The sequence below is a fragment of the Ailuropoda melanoleuca genome, chromosome 3 (assembly GCF_002007445.2).
Source record: "Ailuropoda melanoleuca isolate Jingjing chromosome 3, ASM200744v2, whole genome shotgun sequence".
Classification (NCBI taxonomy): Eukaryota; Metazoa; Chordata; class Mammalia; order Carnivora; family Ursidae; genus Ailuropoda; species Ailuropoda melanoleuca.
Window position 1 is genome coordinate 43,579,830 of NC_048220.1, and position 19,704 is coordinate 43,599,533.

At 35.6% G+C, this 19,704-nt stretch overlaps 1 protein-coding gene across 3 annotated transcripts in view; it reads left to right on the forward strand.

Annotated features, from left to right (window-relative positions):
• CWC27 (CWC27 spliceosome associated cyclophilin) overlaps positions 1–19,704 on the forward strand; it is a 185,198-nt gene that overhangs the window by 71,354 nt on the left and 94,140 nt on the right. The gene's annotated exons all lie outside the window — the stretch shown is intronic.

Genomic DNA, 19,704 nt, shown 5'->3' on the forward strand with positions numbered 1-19,704 from the left:
CCTAACCATTTTAAGTGTATGGTTCAGTAGCATTAAGTATATTCATGTTGTACAATCAATCTCCAGAACTTTTCATCTTGCAAAACTAAAACTCTGTACCCATTAAATAGTTCCCCATTTTCCCTTCCATCCAAGTTGCAGACAGCCATGATTCTACTTTCTGTTTCTATGAATTTGACTATTCTAGATACCCCATGTAAGTAAGGTCATACAGTATTTGTCTTTTTGTGGTGGGCTTATTTCACTTAGCTTCAATGGCCTCAAGATTCATCCATGTTATAGGATGTGCCAGGTTCCTTTTTTAAGAGCAAATAATATTCCGCCATATTTACGTACCACATTTTGTTCATCCATTCATCTACTAATGGACACCTGAGTTGCTTTCACATTTTAGCTAGTGTGAATAATTCTGTTATGAACACGAGTTAGAAATATCTCTTTGAAGTCATACTTTCAGTTCTTTTGGATATTTACCCACAAGGGGAATTGCTGGTTCATAAGGTGATTCTACTTTTAATTTTTTGAGGAATCACCATACTGTTTTCCATAGTGCTGCACCATTTTACATTCCCATCAGCAGTGCCCAAGGATTTCTTTACATCCTTGTCAGCACGTGTTATTTTCTGTTCTTTTGTTTGTTTGTTTGATTTGACATTAGCTATCTGAATGGGTGTGAGGAGTACTGACAATTTTGACTTCAGTGCCTTGTGCAATACCCTACACACAGCAGCTGTTTTTTAAAAGCTCATGGTTGAGATGTATTAAAACTTTATGTTTTCATAGTGTTTGCTTTATAATGTTGATCTTGGATAGAGATTATTAATAGACTTAATGTTCTGTGCTTTAGGATAAAATAAAGAAGACACATCTTAGAAATAGCTCTTCTTACGGCTGTTGCACTATTAATATTCCACTTTTCAGCACTGATGTCGACTTTTATGTGTTATTCTTATAAACACCCATCACTGTTCTAGCTTAGGGTCATAAACTATCCATGGCTTTAGTAGTCTGCTTCTTACTCTCAGTCCAGTAATTTTTTTTTATAATACCTGTGAAAGACAAACAACCTGATTCCTCTATAAGAAAACTATTCAGTGTACCTAGGAATTGAGGTTTGGAGGGTTTTTTTTTTTTTCTTGTTTTTGTTTTTGTTTTTTTTAAGAGGCTTGTCAAGAAAAAAAAATAAGATCTAGTTTACTACATTTAGAATTGTGGTGTTTAGTTTTTCTCTTCTTTCCTCCCCTGCAGTGCCTACAGGCTGATATGAGATCACTGGTGCTCTGAGCCAAGTTTACAGTTAGTGTGGTCATGTTTAAACTTTTGCTATCTTGAATAAATGCTTGGTGACTTCAATATTAATGGTATAATAATTAGCACTTCTTGGCCTTTTGAAAAAGAGATTTATTGTGTTGTCATACTTGAAAAAATGATTTGAGAATAAGTAAGAGAGCAGAATGTTTTAACTCCTTAGTAATTATTGCAGAAGAATGCTTTAAGTAGTATTTTTGATAGCACTGAGTTAAACCCGCATTCTCACAGACTTTTGTGTTTGCAACTAGAAGATATATATCCTTCTCTGAACTTGTTGGCATAATAGTCAGGTGGTTTGTAAATGTTTCACCTTATATAGATGGTGTTGATATAGAGCAGGGCTCCATTAGTTCTGTGTTTAAAATGAGGAGGTTTCAATTAATTTACTGCTTCTTTGAAAGTAATGTAAGAAATGTGTAAGGTATAGTTTTGCTGTATTTATGAATCAAAACCAAGTGCTATTAGGCTTAAACAAGTAGATCATCTTCTTTTGACCTTACAGAGATAAATGTTTATTGAATAATGACCAAAGCAAGCCTCCACAGTGAGCAGTTAGGGATACTCTGGTAACACTGTACCTACTTAAGTAATGCCCCTATCATGAACATTTCATAAATAACATTTGGTTGAATACAAAAGGATTCTTCAGAAAGCTTTTTCAGGTTCTCCTGTTTAGTTACTAGGGCAAGAAAGATAAGGGTGTGGAATTATGAATAACTATCAGACTGAGCACATGGGAGTAAGCTTTTTTATTCAGATGTATTCCCTTACCCTTGCTTTTATAGGAGAAAAATCTTTCCTGATTTAATGCAGTACTGTTTTAGGCTTCCAACGGATAAGCAAAGAAAAAAATGGCTGTCTGTAAGAAATCTATAAAATGAACAAGTCAAATGTAAATTCAACTAGCAGGAGGAAGCTTGGCTTAGGGGGCGTTATTAACATCAACATCCTTTTTAGTCGAAAAGCTTACAGATTATTCTTTTGGATGCATATTTTGTGTTTTTTTTTAAGATGATTTCAATCTCCAACATTAAGGATTTTTTTTAAGCAGATATCTAACAATCTCTTAAAAAAGCAAAAAAGCGTCCTTTGGTGGGCCAGTTACATCACTAGCGCTCACCACCTAATATCTATATTTATAGGAACACAACTGACTTAGTCTAACTGTTTCAGTTTTTTTAAATGTTAATATATTTATGGTTTTTTTTTTAAAGATTTTACTTATTTATTTGACACACAGAAAGAGAGATAGTGAGAGAGAGAGCACAAGCAGGGGGAGCGGCAGGCAGAGGGAGATGGAGAAGCAGGCTCCCCACTGAACAATGAGTGCAACATGGGGCTCAATCCCAGGACCCTAGGATCATGACCTGAGCCAAAGGCAGATGCTTAACTGACTGAGCCATCCAGGTGCCCCAATATATTTATGTTTTAATTAAAACTTTTGTAGAGTATATTTTGAAAAGTATATGCAAATAGTTTTCCTGATTAGAAGAAATATTATAAGGCATATACTCTAAAACTGATAGAGTTAGCTCTTAAAATTTTCTCAAAACTATTTCCTGTATTTATATCTTGAGACCTGTTATGCTACTTTCATATTTGTCTTACAGAAATTTACTCTATATGTGAAAGGTTACTATATTTCAGTCCAAACTTCTAATAGTTTAGTTTTTCAGCAAGGTTTCATCTTTATTTTTAGTGGTGCCATTTGGGGTAAGAAATTTGTGAGGTTCTCTTATTGCTCTAGTTGCAAAAGTAATTCCTTGAAGAACGTAGAGCCTTGGATCATTCAGGGATATCTTGTTCATCAGAAGAAAAGATCATTTTAAGTCGTTGGTAGTCTTAAGGAGTAGAAATTGTTTGAGCTAAAGGTAAACATTTGAAGGAATCTTTGGAAGCAGTAGAAACTGACTTACTCTTAGTTGTCATTTCACATATGGCTGTATGAGACGCCTATAAAGAATAATTATATTTTCACAGCAGAGAGAAAAGTGTCAGTTGACAATACATTTTCCATTCCATTCTCTCTGAGAAGGTACCAGATTAGAGACGTTTTAAGTTCTTTCTTGATTTAAGGTTTGAGTAAGTTAACATCTGGGCAATATATTGTTCTAAAGAATAAAGTCTAGGCAGCACCATTTATTACCAGTTTAAATTTCAGTATTCAGTTCATTCATCACTGCCTAATAAAGACTGGACTTCCTTTTTCACCACATTTACTCACTGACTAGTGTTCTACCACTGTTCAAAAAAAGACAGACAAAGACAAATGCCTATGTGTGGGCAGGATATGCTAGTCAGGAATTCACCTGATGGCTATCAGGTTTAAGAAATCTAGCAATACAAAGCCTATAAAAGTGGAACCGCTGACAGGGTCCCACTGTTGGGTAATTTGAGAATCACACCCACAGAGGACCTGTTAGCAGCTTTTGGCGACCTTGGTATATTGAGTGTTTGTTCCATGTCAGTACCCAATTTGTTGACTTTGAAAAAAGGATTCAAGATAATAACATATTTGCATAAATAAGGTAGCATTGTTAAAATACTAGAAGTCAGGGAATCATTCAAAATGGCCTTAATAAGTCATTAAAAACAACAACAACTTAAAAATGGAAGGCCATTTAGTTAGGTCAGATATATCAGAATAATGGAAGAAACCCTGGATAGGAAGTCAGTGACAGATGTAGGTTTCCTACTGAAAACTCATCTTGGGCCTTATTATGGGTTTCTTTTTGGGATTTAATAAATTATTATTAGAATTGTGATTGTACTTTACATCCTTTTTGTATCAGTTTCACTTTAAAGGGGGATCAAGGACTTCCACAAAATTAAAAAATTCTGCATATCAAAAGATATCACACACAAAAAATGAGTAGATGGCCAAAGATTTGGCAAACATATTTGCATCATGTAAATTTGGTAAAAACTTGTATTTAAAATCTTACCATTCAAAAATAAGAAGACAGTTTTTAAGATGGGGTAGGGACTCAAACAGACATTTCATAGGAAGACAGATGGGTGGCCAATAGGCACATGAAAAAATGTTCAACATCATATTGAGGAAAACGTAAATTAAACTACTATGAGATAACACCCACTAGACTGGCTAAAATTAAAATAAAAAAAAAGACTGAGAAAACCTATCTTTAGCAAGGACACAGCACACCAGAACTGTTAAACACCAATGTCTGGTAGGAGTATAAAATATGACAAGCAATTCAGCAGTTTTTTATAGATTTAAGCATATATGTATCCCATGTCCCATCATGCATGGATATTTATCACGCCCAGGTATTTATCAAAGAGAAATGAGAGCATTTATTCACAAAAAGACTTGTATATATGTGTTCATAACAGTTATATTCATAAAGTCAAAAACTAGAAGCAAATCAGATTTACATCAACGGGACAACGATAAACCATGTATAGTCATATGATAGAATATTAGTCGGCAGTAAAAAGAAACTACTAATACATACTGTAGTTATTTCTACAAACCTCAGAAAATGCTGTGCTGAATGAAAGAAGTCTGGCAGCAAAGAGAACATACTGTATGATTCCATTTATGTGAATTGTTGAAACATACAAAACTAATAGGTGGTGGTAGAAAAGATAACAGTGGTTGTGGGCAAGGGGTGGGGAGGTGGCAAGAATGACAGAGATTATGTGCAAACGTGTACAAGGCAACTTTCTGGGATGAGGAAAACATTCTAGGGATTGGGTTACACAGGTGTTATACATCTGTGGAAACTCATTGAACTATATACACTTAAGGTACAGTGTGTTACATTGCATCTAAATGATATGCCAAAGAAAAGAAAATTGTTAAATAGATAACAAGACCTGATTAGATTTCAGAGTGGTCTTGCACACATCACTGGTGTGACAGAAAATAGACCTATTAGGAATGGTAAAGTTACTCAGAGTGTTTTGATCATATTTTTTAAAAGAAAATAGACTAATCATATAAAAGTTTGTCTGAGGAAGGTACTGTGTGTACAACCGTTAAAAAGGCAACATCTAAAGCAGTTCTAAAAACATATTAAAAAGGCGGCGGCAACATCTAGAAGCAGAACCAGATGATTTCTTAAGATTCTTTCCTATTAGGATTCTATTATTATTATTTTAAGTTCTTAGTATGTCTCAGGGACTATACTGAGTCCTTTATGTTGATTTTTCTCATTCTTATGGAGACCTTCTACAGAGAGTATGCAAGTTTAAAATGTGATTATTAATTTTGACTACAGTATCAACATTTATTGTTGGTAAAGTTAAAATATAACAATAATAACAAGTATTTATTTGACACATCTTATGTACACACTCTTCTGTGTTATTTCAGTAAACACTCTCACCGTCCCTACAAGGTAATCAGTATTATTAGGAACGTTTTTGAGGAGCCATGGTGGAAAGCCAAAGGGGAAAAAAAATCAGAGCAAACTTTCAACTCAGGTAGTCTCACTTCAGATAACGATGCATTTAACTGCTATGCCATACTTAAGCTACCATTACATTCTTATCCTCAACAGATCACAATTTGACGGTTTTATTCATGTGTTGATATATAAATGAATTCAGATGTTATTAGTGCAAGACTTAAAATATCTGATACTACATTTTAAGATATATTTAAACCTTCAACATGAATAAAACGCAAAAGTCATTAACATTTATAGAAAATAAAGCATCACAAATCTACATCTGTCTAAATAGAGCTTTTGCTTGCCCAGGAGTGCCTACACCACCCCGTGAACTGCTCTGCATGTAATCTCAAAGCACACCACCATTGTGTGAGAGAAGTGCCAGCCCAGCATCCAGATTTTCAGGCTAGATTTTCAGTTGTTATCTTTGGTTGTTCTGTTTTATGATGGGTGCCTGTCTCTGGATCTCATGGGATGCTTTGGTTTTTAATGTTGTTAATATAACAGCATCCATCTTTCTGGCTTAAAATTTCCCATAGATTTTTTTGAGTGTGTATTTTACATATATAACAATATACTTTGAACTGTTGTAATGGAAACACTTGTATTGCCTCTTAACTTGAAATACTTTGACCCAACTCTGTGGGCACCATTTGAAATGACTAATAATAGTGAATAAGGAATAATGCAGAGGATCATAGGGAAAAGGAGAGAAAACTGAAAGGGAAGAAATCAGAGAGGGAGACAAACCATGACTGGAAAACAAACTGAGGGTTGTGGAAAGTGAGCTGGGTGGGGGAATGGAGTGGCTGGGTGATGGGCATTAAGGAGGGCATGTGATGTGATGAGCACTGGTGTTATATGCAACCGATGAATCACTGAACATTATATCAAAAACTCATGATGTATGTTGATTAATTGAATTTAAATTAAAAAAAAAACTTAGTGACTAAAACAAACTTGTAATTGTGTGGATCAGGAAGTCAGACAGGGTACAAAGAGGGTGGTTCATTTTGCTCTACTGTATCTGGGGCCTTAGTTGCAGTAGCTCAATTGGCTAGGGACTAAATGAGATAGTAGGTATGGATGTGCTTATTTTATTGGCACAGTACTTGGAACATTTTGGGACTAGAGAAAAAAGATAAAAGTAACAATGTGCAATCCTAATCATATTACTTGTTGATTATAATTTTTTAAATAAAAAATAAAGGAAAACTTTAGCTTATTGACAAAATTAAGGACAAATATTGAATCTTGTGACATATCTCATATTGGTTTAATGAAAAGCAAAGGGATGCACAGCCAGATGTGCATCTTATTCTATAAAATGGTAGCTTTTATTCATGAAGCATGAATCAAGCCTAAATCAAGAACTCACATAAATATAAATAAAGCATCTTTTCCATTTGGATTGAACTAGTTTGAATTTCACATTAGCTAAATTAAAAATATGTTTTTATTAGGTGCAAGTAGTTTCCAAAGTGCTTTTCCTGGCTCATATCTTGTCCTTACTTTCTTGAAGGGCTGGTCTAGCACAGTTCAGGCAAAATTTTTGGTCCTGTTTGTCTGCCAGGTGGTAAAAGAGTAGGAAACCCACAGAAAAGTTAAGTCCTACACAGACTCACAGAAAAGAAAAACTGGCCTTTTCTACAGCAGTACTCTAGGGATGAGTCCATTTTTGCATCCCATCACTAATGCTTCTAAGGATGCAACTTGTTTTCAGCTAAATGCCAGACAGAGTTCTAGAAGTGGAAACTGTGTAGCTTAATTTAGAGCACATCTTTAGCCACAGTGCAGTGAAAGTTTTTAGAAAAGTCAGGAAACACAAACTGATGGCTCCTTTGGTGGCTTAGTGCCTACTGTATCCACAGTATTCTTATACAGCATGTGTGGTTTGTGCAGCTAGAAAGGAAAGAAAATTAGTTATTTTTTTCCTCCTTTAATTTGAAGCATTATTGTTTACTGCTGAAAAACTGTAAAACCTTTCCTCTTCTATCCTGTCTTGTTTCCTTACTTCTTCGCCCATCTCATGCCCCCGTGGCGCCCTTAGGATAGAAAAGAAGCTTTAAAAAAATGTGAAAGTTTATATTCCTTCTCCGAAACATCCTTACTGGCTTAGAGCCATGGAACAGAAGCATACATCAGGTAGGCTTCAAATGTTTAGTTGTGAGAGGTGCAATCATATTTGAGCAAAATGTTTTTGTAGTGACCAGGGCTTGTAGTTTTATCAAATTCATAAAGCGAGTTTATTTATCCATAGTGATTGATAATTAAATCCTGATGGAGATTTTAAGAAACATTTGTTTAAAGACTCAATACTATCATTGGAGTAATAGACTTATTAGTACAAATTGGTGTATTCCTTATGTTAAATTTCGTTTGTCTTGCAAATAGATAAATCTAAACATTGTGTAAGCATTCAGATACGCCACACGCTATCTCCTGTGCTTGGCTTAATATATGCTACTAAAACACTCTAAAATATTTAAGACTATGCAGTGAGACCATTGTGGAAATAAAAAATCAGTAAAAATCATGCATTAGGTGTCCTGGTTGTCAGAGTATTTTTAATTGATTAAGTTTAACTTTTTAGTTTTAATTTTTTTTTTTAAAGAAGAGTACATAAGGAATAATAGTCATAATACCTACCACTAATATTTGGAGGGAATCATTTCAAATATTCCCCCTAAAAAAAGAAACTTTCCTTTTTCTAAACAGAAATAGGTTAATCTTTATAAGCAGAATTTAAAGTTTATAAAATCATTGTCACATGGCATTGTACTCTACAGAGCTAATCACTGTTTTCATTTTGGTAAACCTCCTTTCAAATCTTTTTCTTTTTTTTTTTTTTAAGTTTATTTATTTATTTATTTAACTTATCTCTACACCCAATTTGGGGCTCGAACTCATGACCCTGAGACCAAGAATCGTATGGCTGTTCTTTTTTTTTTTTTTTAATGATTTTTTTATTATGTTAGTCACCATACGGTACATCCCCAGTTTCCGATGTAAAGTTCGATGATTCATTAGTTGCGTTCGTATGGCTGTTCTGACTGAGTCAGCCAGGCGCTCCTATTTTTGTTTTTGTGTGTAGGCATGCACACATTCATAAACACACAACTCTATATAAATTAAAAACTGCTTTGTCGTTATTATATAATCTGTATTATGTAGTCTAATTATTTTGAATAGACATTTCCCATTACAAGCAGTGTTGTAATAACAGCCAGCATATTTGCATCTGTCCAGGTGCTTGAACACTTTTGGCTCCTTACAGTGCATGCCTAGAATTGCTGTATTAAAGTGTTCGTATACTTAGCATTGATACATTTTGCCAGTGCTTAAGAGAAACGAATTATTTTTTTAGTGTTAGTGTACTATTTGACATATTTACTGAGTGCTGAATACTGCTTATTTGTCAGATTCTGTGCTAGTAATTTGGGTTATAAAAGTACAATGACTTGGTTTTTTTGGACTAGCGGGCAGTACAAAGAAGTAACAGGCAGTTAAAATACGGTATTGTAAGTGTGACAGTAAGGATGAACATAGGGAACTTGTGTACCAATTTCGGAGTTCAGAAGTCTCTGCAGAGAAAGCGGCATGGAAGCTGAGATCTGAAGGATAAATGTGAGTTCTGAGTAGAAGGGAAGTGGAAGAGAGAGGTGTAAAACCTTACGGTCCTCTAGCTGAATGCCAGAAAAACTTCTGCCTCACTTTCTTCCCTTATTTAATCCATACCATGTACTCTACTTAAAATCATTTCTTCACATTTTCATACTTTTACATAATATTGAAGTCATTTTGATGTAAGTAAAACAAACTTAGCAAAGCAAGACTACTGTGGCAAATGGGAAATCTTTAATAAATAATTTACATAATGCTTATTTGTCACTAAGTTTGACCTTCACAAAAATTACCTCATCATTTTTTGGTATACATTATTTTATCTGTTGTAATTTTCTTAGTGGCTTTTATTCCCTGTGTTATGTTTGAAATTTCTTCTCATAAAAGTTCTCTACCTTAGCCTCCACAGGTCTCTCTGATGGTCCCCAGGATTAGTATTCTGATACCATTTCTCCCTCAGTTTATGCCTATATTTATTTAGCCTGTACTACATATTGAATCACAGTGTTAGATATTGTGATAAATGTAGTTCATTAAATTTTTTTTCTAAATGACTTTAGTTTTCTTGTAAAAATGATGTCTACATATAAAAAATCAAGGGAGTATATCAGAGCAAGAAGAAAATAGGAAACCCGAAACAACACACCTACATCCAGAAATAACTATTAACAGAAGCGAATATTACACCAGACAGCTCTTAAACTCAGGACTAGGGGAAAAAGAGATGGTGGTAAATAATGAATCCATTTATTTATTTGACAGAGAGAGAGAGACAGCCAGCGAGAGAGGGAACACAAGCAGGGGGAGTGGGAGAGGGAAGCAGGCTCCCAGCGTAGGAGCCTGATGTGGGGCTCGATCCCAGGACCCTGGGATCACGCCCTGAGCTGAAGGCAGACGCTTAACGACTGAGCCACCCCGGCGCCCCAATAATAAATCCATTTAAATATAAAACTAAGACCATACAACTGTGAAAATTCTATGTATAAATGCTATGAATATTGACAGTGTAAAAACAATAATATAACTAAGCCAAATTAGAAAATGGAGGAAGGGAAAATTGAAAAAAATATTAAGTATAGTAACTTTCTCAACCTTTAGGGCAGGAAGGGAATCAGTACAGCCTGAAATGTCATTTAAAAAAAAAAGAAAACCTCCAATCTCTTAATATTTTTATAACATTTTTTCATAAAATGGAAGAATTTCTTAGGAAATCTCTTGACACAAACATATAAAATTTAGAAAGTTTCTTAGCCTTTTTTTATGTTAAAGTCAAGTAAAATAAAAATATATTCTTTTTTAATAAAATTATTTAACCTTGCTTTTTCCTCCCTTCTTGGATCACTACCAGACGTGAGGAAACAGGGCGAACTTCTGCCTCCAGTATGGGAAAGACAGGCAGGTGACCGCAGGGAGTTGCAGCTCACCTGAGCACAAGGAGAAACTGCCATGAGAACAGTGTGGGATGAGAAACCTGGACTACAGTTGATTAATTGCTGGAGGCTCTGTGTGGATAAATCTGAGAGTTAAAAACTCCAGGGTGACACAGTCATGGGGAGGTCTCCCATAACATTGTGAGATTTACCTCTCAGAGTTCGACTAGGTTCTTAGAGTAAATATAACAAAAAAAAAAAAAAATCCCCTAGTGCCTCCAACAGAGGTTGGGTAAAAGGAACCATTTTGAAGTATAACAGAATACGGTCTTCTTCCTGCTTGCCTTTAGAGAAAACTAGTTAATTAGAGCCTAAGGTGCTGGGCAATTATCAGAGCCTCTTACCTGCGGGAAGGGAACTAGGCAACTTCCTCTAGCTCTCGCCCTCCTTATGGGAGAAGTGAAACACCCAACTCCAGTTCCCTCTAACCTTTCATATGGAGAAGGAAAATATAAACTCTAGTTCACTGTGGCCATCCTGCTTCACCTAATGGGGGACAAAAAAAAAAAAAAAACACAAAAAGACAAACCTGAAAAACACTTGTGAAGTCATAGTCCAGGGGCACAAGATCACTAAAAGACTAATACCTAATCTTAGTACTATAGGGCATCCCCTCACACACCTCACCACCACATCACTAAAGGCCTATTTACAGCAGTCCTTTTACCTAGTACATCATGACTGGCTACAAGGGAAAAAATTACAATGCATACCAAAAGGCAAAAGACACAATTTGAAGAGCGGAGCAAGTCTTAGCACCAGATATGGCAAGGATGTTGGAATTATCAGACTGGGAATTTGAAACAACCATCATTAATGTGCTGAGAACTCTACTGGATAAAGTAGACCACATGAAAGAACAGACAAGCAATGTAAGCAGAGAGATGAAGACCAAAATGATGAGGAAAGATGAGAAGGAACCAAAAAGAAATCCTATAGATCAAAAACACTGGAAGAGAAGAAAAACTGCCTTTGAATGGGCTTATTAGTAGACTGGACACAGAAGAAAGAATCTCTGAGCTAGAGGATATATATCAATAGAATCTTTGAAAACCAAAAAGCTAGGAGAACAAAGACTGAACAAAATAGAAAAGAATATCCAGGGACTGTGGAACAATTGCAGAAGATGTAATATGCATATTGGGAAACCTGTACTTTTAATGAGACCTATGATCATACACACTCTTTTGAGCAGTCACATCATGGTGTTGACTCAGATTGTGCTGTCAGCTAAATCCCCTTTGGTCTTTTATATTCTTGCTGCTGCTAGTACTCCTTCTACCACCTGGACCCACCCATTTATCCTACACCTGTAAATGGTTTGTCTTTGCTTTATGCTCAAGGCAGCGTTGTAGGCCAGAAAATGGGTAAGAACCTACTGTATAGTACATTAGTAGAAATATATCCCAAGCTTAACTTTGACCTGTTATTTTGCATTCTTGAAATAGTTAAGCTAGTTAGAACTAATCTGTAATCATTTTTCTTTAAGCATCCAGCCATTATTTGTTCTTTGCTTTAATGACAATAATGATAGACCTCATTTTATGTTGCATAAGTTCATGACTACTTTGTTTTCACAATATGTCCGGCTACTTGCCAGAATTTAACTTTAAGTGCTTTATCCTTATATTTTTAAAGGATTTATCCATTTTCTTTATTTGAAGGGGGGAGAGAGAGAGAGAGAGAGAGAGCATGTGGGGTTGGGGGAGGGAAGGCAGAGAGAGAGAATCTTCCAGCAGACTCCCTGCCAAGCGTGCAGCCTGGCAGGGCTGATTCCCATGACCCATGAGATCATGACCTGAGCCGAAACCAAGAGCAGGATGCTTAACTGACTGAGCCACCCAGGTGCCCTATGCTGGTTGTTTAAGATCAGTTTGTCATGGGGGCGCCTGGGTGGCTCAGTCATCTGCTTTCGGCTCAGGGCGTGATCCCGGAGTCCTGGGATCGAGCCCCACATCAGGCTCCTCTGCTGGGAGCCGCTTCTTCCTCTCCCACTTCCCCTGCCTGTGTTCCCTCTCTCGCTGGCTGTCTCTCTCTCTTTGTCAAACAAATAAAATCTTTAAAAAAAAAAAAAAAGATCAATTTGTGGTGGTCTGCATTTTGACTATGATATGTCTACATTTGGATTTTCTTTCTATTTATCTTGCTTGAATTCATTGAGCTTCCTGAATCTAAAGCCTAATATTTTTCAGCAATTTTGGAAAATTCCCAGATATTATTGTCTTAATTCCTGTTTCTGTTTTCTCTTTCTGCAGTTCCACTTATAATGGACGTTCTCACTCTGTCTTCCATTTCTTTTAAGTTCCTACAGTTGATTTTTTCCTCTGTTTTGCATCCTGTGTTGTGTGTGTTTTCAGATATATCTAATTCACTCACTCTCTTTTTTCCAGCTATTCCGTAATTCATTGAGTTTAGCTATTCTATTTATCCCTTTTGAAAATTGTTGATTCTTCTTCCAATTATTGATGTAGATTTTGTATCCAATTTTTATTATCTCCATATAATAAATATACTTGTTTTATTTTTGCAGTCGAGGGTCAGGTTCTATTACTACTTGTTATTCCTCTGGTTCTCACAATGCCTTGTTTCCTTGTATATTATGAAATCTTTTTATTGGGAGGTTTTGTTTTTTTTTTAAGAACTCTTTAGAGTCCTTTGAAATCTGACTGAAGATTGCTTCTTTCAGAGAGAATTTGCTTTTTGTTCCAACAGGCACAATAGAGTAAAATACTCCCTAGATATCCTGAGAATATTCATTAGCTTAAGAGTCTGCATGGGCCTGAGACAGACAGTCTTCTTGGTAGTCTTCAGTAGATGTGTTTATTCTCACCTTTCCTATGAGTAGAGAACCTTTAGATTTATGTGTCGGAGTACTACTTCGGTCCTCATGATTAAAACCCCATGTTAAAGCCCACAGTCCTAGGTTACTGAGACCACTTGACTCAGAGTATCCCAGTAACATTTGCAATGCTTCCTGCTCTGGCTCTTAGCCCTCTTCTTGTTTTTCAACCCCCTGGTTTTTAGCAAGCTAAGCTATGTATTTAAAGAGCTAAGTTATAAATTTATTATATATATATATTTTAAATGTACTTTATTCCGCTCTCCTAGGTGTTTGAGTGCAAGAGAATTTTCAGGTTTCCTCCTATGTTGCCTTGCTGGAAATGGAAATCTTATGTTTTTCATATTGAGTTAATATCATTTGTAAAGTTGGATTGTGGAATAGACATATGGCTAAAGACCAAATTTCTGCCGCAACAAATTTACTCCACTTGTGTGAAATATTAGCTAAGCCAAGATCTTGCTGTAAAATAACATGTTTGATTCTGCACTTCTTACTGGTGTTTAGACAGAATAGCAATATCACCTACTGTTATGGACATTTTATGATTTTGTGCAGGATTCACTGTTTAGTCTGTTTTGGAAAAGAATAAAACTTTCTGAGATTTGAAAGAGATCTTACAAGATTAATGGCAATCTACATCAGATGTCTAAACTTTTTATTTAGAAATAAATGTGATCTTTCATATGAAATAAGATTTTAAGTCTAAAGGCTATATGCAGGTGCATTTAGACTCCTCCTTCTTTCCAAATTACAGTTTTTCTATTCCTACATATTAGTGTAATAGATTATGAAGGACATGTAGAGCATTATCTCTCGGATTAAACCTTATCTTTTGGTAGATGCTTTCTAAGATCATGTAAACTAAAAATAATGTAGGTTCTCCTTTAGCCTTCCTCATAGAATTTGTTAAGCACTACGTACTTTTCTTTGTTTACTTTATTCTTTACCTTCTCAACTAGATTATAATGAAAGAAAATAAGCAATTCAGTTCCAAGTGTTCAGTGACCAGAATTAGGATATGGGAATTTTGTAATTTTTAGTTTTTTTAAACTGTTGCATTTTTCATTTTCATAGCATGTAGTATTTAATCCAAGCAGTGCATCAAACACAAAAATTTATTAGTAAGCTTTTGAAATCTATGTATTCATGAGAAAAATGAAAGAATTTGCCGTTTTAATCTTTTTAGTTAGCCTGAGGTCTCAGTTGGTCAGTAACTGATTCTGTAAATAGCAAAAAAAGAAAGAGTGTTTGTGGTGGGGGTGAGAAAACTAATGATAATAGAAGCAAACTAATGTTGAGTACATATTCTGAGCATCTTGTTAAGTATGCTAGTCAATTTCCATGGAATTGTATTCATTTCTTATAATCTTAGTATATTTCACATCTCAAGATACAGAAACTGAGACTTAGATTTAACCTAGTTGTCTAAGGCCAGACTGCCAGTAATAGGTAAAGCAGAGCTTTAAACATACAGTGGGTTTCCTTGGTTTAATTTGGTTAGATATTTCCTGAATATATGTATATATTTTCACAATTCATGTATAAACTACATGTTATGATACCTTCTGATCCCTGCTAAACCTCCACTCCCTGCTTCAGCTGATGATACCATAAGCCTAAAAATCATGCCATACATCTATAGTTTTAATGCTTCTGATAGGCTATTATTATGGCTATTTTACGATTTCATCAACAGCCAAGCTGTTGTTTCATTACAAACAGATTTAGTATCTTTGTGATTAAAGCAGCTGACTGAAAACCATGAAGGGTGTACTGTTTGCTTTGCAATCATTTCCATGTGTTACGAATTCTTATCAGATGTTGGGAAATAGCAGGCTTAAGCTAACTGTAAGTACTACATCTATGGTCCCAGAAACAGTGATCTGTAATGGACCTATGTTTAGCTGTCAGCTTGCTTAATAAGGTTACTAAACAAATTCATTTATTGTCCACTTCATTTTCATAGATTAAAGTTCTTTTCAAAAGTCAAACACAGGGCACCTGGGTAGCTTAGTTGGTTAAGTGTCTGCCGTTGGCTCAGGTCATGATTTTAAGGTCCTGGGATCAAGCCCCACATCAGGCTCCACACCCAGCCGGGAATCTGCTTACGATTCTCTCTACTTTTCCCTTTGCCCTGCCCCCTTCTCATGCTTGGTCTCTCTCTCTTTCTCTCTCTCTCTCTCTCAAAGAAATAAATTTTTTTTTTAAAAGTCATCTGGGAAAAAATAAAAACTGAAAATTATGCAAGATAATTGTTGCCATTTTAAATCCTCAGTCTCAAGTTGAAAAGCTGCATGGTTTAAAACATTTATAGTTTAAAACTATAAAGTAATACAGTCTGATAAAAATAAATACACACTATAATTATAAAAACTTTGTAGTTATTTGTTCATAGTGTCTTCTGTTGTATAAAAAAAGTTCAGCTATTCAAATCTAAATGTACTGTTAACTCAGTGACTAGTTAGCAAACTAAGTGAGAAGCCGCATAAAGAATAAGGAGCTTGTATCATGTTTACAGTTCCATTACTGACTTGAACAAAATTGAAAAAAATCTCCTACTATCTTCACACTTCACCTTCTTGTATCTAAGATGAAATGACTGTATTTGGCATCTCACCATTTCCTTCAATAATGGGTTTTAAGATCCTTAATACAAAGAGGTTGAAACAGAATGATCTGCAGAGTATAATCACTTTTACACCTTTCTCAGAATGTACTTGGGTAATGGTAAAACTGAGGCAAAGAAGGAGGATTAATTGCTTGTGGCCATATCATGATGTTGAGTCTAGGTCTTCTGATAAACATGTCTCTGTTTTTACCAAAATGTTTTGTTTAATCTTTGAAATGGACATTGGATTTAAAAAGAAAAAACAACCTATCAATGACATTTGAGTAGATGCCTTTAATAGTGTAGCACTTAGTATCATTTTACCATCAATTTTTACTGAAATGATTAATTTTTAAAGTTTTAATTATTTAAATTGTTTATGTAATTTAACAGTCATGAATTTATTATAGTGTATTTGTCATTAAGAAACCCTGCCTTCTAAGCACCTGATAGTGCTCTTACTCTGACTTACTCTTAATCATTTGCATCAGCCTTTTTATAATACATATGCTGAATACAGCCACAATTTACAGATGAGAAGACTAAGGCTCAGTGAGGTTGGCAACCTTGCCCCAACGCTGTGCTGGGGTGCCACTTTCTGCGTGTTGTACTGAAAGCTGAGGGGGATTTTAGTAGACGGAAATAGGGAGGAAAGATCATTTTAGGTAAAATGGAAATAGCATGAACAAAGGGATGTGTGTACTGAAGCTGAAAGGTTGCCAACATAATTATGACTGGTATATTTTGGCTGAAATTTAGTCTAACTGTAGAGGATATGTGAGAGATAAGGTTGAAAAAGCGGTTTAAATGTAGCTAATGGGAGGGACTCACATGTTTGGGAAAGAAAGTAGTGCACACTTCAGTAGGATTTGGGGAGTTATGAACATTAGAGGAGTAGAATTACAGGGTTTGACGTAAGTATAGTAAATGAATGGAAGAAAGGTCAAACCAGAGGCACACAGGCCAGGTGGGTGGACTGTTGTGATAGTGCAGTTGTGAAAATCCGAACACCTGTCACTGACTACAGAAAGAAAGAGACTTTGTAAAGGAAGGATGTGACCACTAATCAGCTGTCAAAATTAAGGGAGTAATGGTAGAAGGTGGGCCTGACAACCAGCATTCTGGTGGTCAAAAATAGGAAAGACAAAAATAAGGTGATGTTTTTTGAGAAGGCAGAATGATCAGTATGACTTTTAAAATGGTAAATTTGATGCATTTGTGGAATATCTAATGAAAGTATCCATCTGGCAATTAGAAATGTGATTTAGTGGAAATATATGAAGAGCGTTAGGCTAACAATCTTGATTTTATACATTGAATGCATTAAGATAGGTGGAATTGAAGTCCTGAATGTGGATGAAATCTAAAGAGAAAGAGAGGGTTGATGAAGCTACTGAGAAGCCCCTAAATTTGAGGAGCAGGGGTCAAAGAGTAAAACCCAATGGAAACAGAGACAGAATATTAGAAATGTAGAAGATGTGGCATGGCACTATGTCTGAGATTGCAAAAGGTCACAGGTAAGGTGGTCAAGAAAGATTCTAGTGAAGGTCTAAGTTACCATCGAAAGGGAAGCCACTGAAACTTGTTATTAGGAGGTCATAAGTTACTTTTTCTAAGACAGCAATTTAAGGAGTATATGAGTTACTAGTAAGGTATTAAAGTAGGTGGATAGTAGGTAAAATGAAGCAATAAGAGCAGGTGAGAAATTGGATATAAAAAAATTAAAAGCTCAGAGGTGTAGAGCAATTGGAGGAAAATATTCCCACCTGGTCACTCATAAATGCTTGGCATTTAGACTCTGTCTCAGATTCTCTTCCTAGCTCTATCTTTTGTTACTAGCCCCAACCCCTATAAATATTTATGATACAGCATAATGTTTTAACACCCACCCTGTGTTTTCCCGCCTCCCTGTCTTGATTTAAACACACTGCTCAGGTGCCTCTTCACTGTATCTCCACATGGGTGGGTAGTTCCTATTCATCTTTCAGGGCACAGGTCAGTTGTCTCCTCTGTGAAGCCATCCCTTATTTAGCCTACTGTAATCTTTCCTTCTCTGTAATGCAAAATGCTTCAGACATTTCTTTGTCATGGCAGTTCACCACTTTTTATTATGTACCATTACTACTTATTTATGTACAAGATTTATGTCCCTCTTTGGAATTTAGGCTCCTTGGAGATTTTCTCAAGGTATTAGTGTATCATAATGTAAAGAACACGGACAAGCCCATTTTTAGTTTCGATCTCTGTCAGCTACTGATAGATTGTGTGACTTCAGGTTAAGTATTTAATTTCCACAAGCCTCAGACTTCTTATCTGTAAAATACCTATACCACAGGTCATTGAGAAGATTAAGTGGTAAGGGAGGTGATTTCTATGCCATCACTCAGAATGGTACCGTACAAATATTAGATGCTCCAGAAATTACTGAGTAAATTAGTAATTTATTTGCTGTTACTAAATATATAAAGGCTACTATAATTCCTAGGCTGCTGCTATTTTATTGGGCTGGTTTTTTTTAAAGAAATTCTTTTTTCCATTGGACCAGATAAAATATTATAATGCAGAATTATCTGGTGGATAATGATGATATAAAAACCATATTAAAATTCAAATGAACTTAAATTAGAAACATACTTATTAGGGAAAAAAGTTAATTAGCTCAGAGTTAATAGTTTACAGAAGTCTTTCCTTTTTTTTGAGAGAGAGCGGGAGAGAGCAGGGGTTGGAGGAGAGGAGAGGGAGAGGGAGAGAGAGAGCATCCTCAAGCCGACTCCCCTCTGAGTACAGAGCCTGATATGGGGCTCAATCCCAGGACGCTGAGATCATGACCTGAGCCCAAATCAAGAGTTGGATGCTTAACTGACTGAGCCATGAGGGCACCCCAGAAGCCATTTCTTTTATCATACAAACAGAAACTAGGCTCTGAGGGCAAAAATATGCTGCCTAGGCTCTAAAGCAAGCCCCTAATTTGGTTGTATAAGGTGACATGTACTCTAGGCTTACAATTTTTATTCTCATTTTAACAGATTTAAATTATTCTAGTGCCAGTAGATAAGATTATATTCCAGAAAACATAAGATTGGGAACCCTAAAATTAGACTGTGCTGTAAGGACTTCATTCCAGGAGTTATGGATTACACAAGTACCAGCAAATAGTATTGTTTCAGTAGTCTGGAAGATTTTGACAATGTTGTAAATTCTGAATCATTTGAAAAATTCAGTATAATGAAGCCATTTTTAATAATCTTATAGACCTTCTCTTCTCTGTCTCACTTTGTCTTTTTTGAGTTTTTATTCATCCTTACTCAGTTTGTATGTTATTATGGCTGCTTCAGTAGTGCATCCAGGTCTTTGACCATTTAAGGATAGATCTTGAGAAGCTGGCATTATGCATTCATTACCCTTTATAAAAATTATGAACAAAGTTAATCTCCACATGTAGTAGAGGTAACATTTATTTATAGTAAA